General features: G+C 40.5%; 1 pseudogene, besides 3 other annotated features; it reads right to left on the reverse strand.

Moving 5' to 3' along the window:
- On the reverse strand, nucleotides 1-436 carry Tc00.1047053406377.10 (annotated as a pseudogene; the record flags this gene model as incomplete).
- Nucleotides 1-1115: a sequence feature (haploid, non-Esmeraldo-like haplotype).
- Nucleotides 565-633: a microsatellite.
- Nucleotides 1053-1081: a microsatellite.

Here is a 1115-nt window from a genome sequence, read left to right on the forward strand (position 1 = left end):
GAGAAGGACCGGAGGAAATGGCGTCATCGCGTTTCCCTCTAATTCAAAGGCCTTTTTCCACACAAAATAAACACCGAAAAAACTCTCGCCGAGGGTACTTCTTCGGCTCCGGCTTCAAGAGAAAAACCCTAAGAGCAACTTCACGGAAGAGGTGTTGCTCCACTTCCTCACAGTGTGAGATCAACACCCAGTCCCCGTTTTTTGTTCCCACATCGATGTAATCCATGACGTTTTGAATGCTTTTTATTACTGCAAGGTCAAAGTGCCACACGGCGGATTGCATCTCTCTGGCAATTTTGCAGAGAGAAAGAAAAGGATCACCATCTTCATAAAAGAAAATAACGGGGGTACGGCAGTCAGCGTTCTTGAGAGCCCGGCAAACATGTTCCAGTGGAACAAAGTTAGGGGGGATCTCCACCACACCACCCTGAACCATCAGACCTGTATGGTAGCTTTCTTCCCTATCCACTATTGCAAGAAAAAAAAAACATCAGAAAGGCGCACGCACAGAAAAAAAAATGTAGTAGGGAATATAGCAGTAAAATCATCATTATAATTCGTACGTACATATACATGTTCATATATATATATATATATATATATATATATATATATATATATATATATATATATCCCTGTGCAACCACACAAATTAAATTAGTTCATGAATCACTTATCCCCAATGAAAAGGTGGGAAGGGAGAAGTAAACATCATGTATATTTGTTGTTTGGTCTTTGCGTCCACGGAGACGTATACACATATGTTTAGGCCCAGTAGTCAATAGAGAGTCCAAATTAATTCCTTATTGTTACATCATTTATGCAATATTGAATGAATTTATAATATAAAGAAGTAAAGGCCTCTTCCACCCGCCTCCCCGCACGGGACGGTGGGGTTTACGTCGGGCGCTCCTTCAAGCCTCACCCTTTGGGATGATCCTTACTGTGGTACAATAAGAAAAATGTTACTATTACGCGTGTTTACCGGGGACAAATAGGGCCAAACCATTTCTTTCGAAAGCTCTCAAAACAGCAACACCGACAGCCGGAAAAATAGTAATAATAATAATAATAGTAATAAAAGTCGAAATTTAGTGAACTCGTGAGAGAAGCGA

Source organism: Trypanosoma cruzi, genomic scaffold (genome assembly GCF_000209065.1).
Source record: "Trypanosoma cruzi strain CL Brener 1047053516783 genomic scaffold, whole genome shotgun sequence".
Classification (NCBI taxonomy): Eukaryota; Euglenozoa; class Kinetoplastea; order Trypanosomatida; family Trypanosomatidae; genus Trypanosoma; species Trypanosoma cruzi.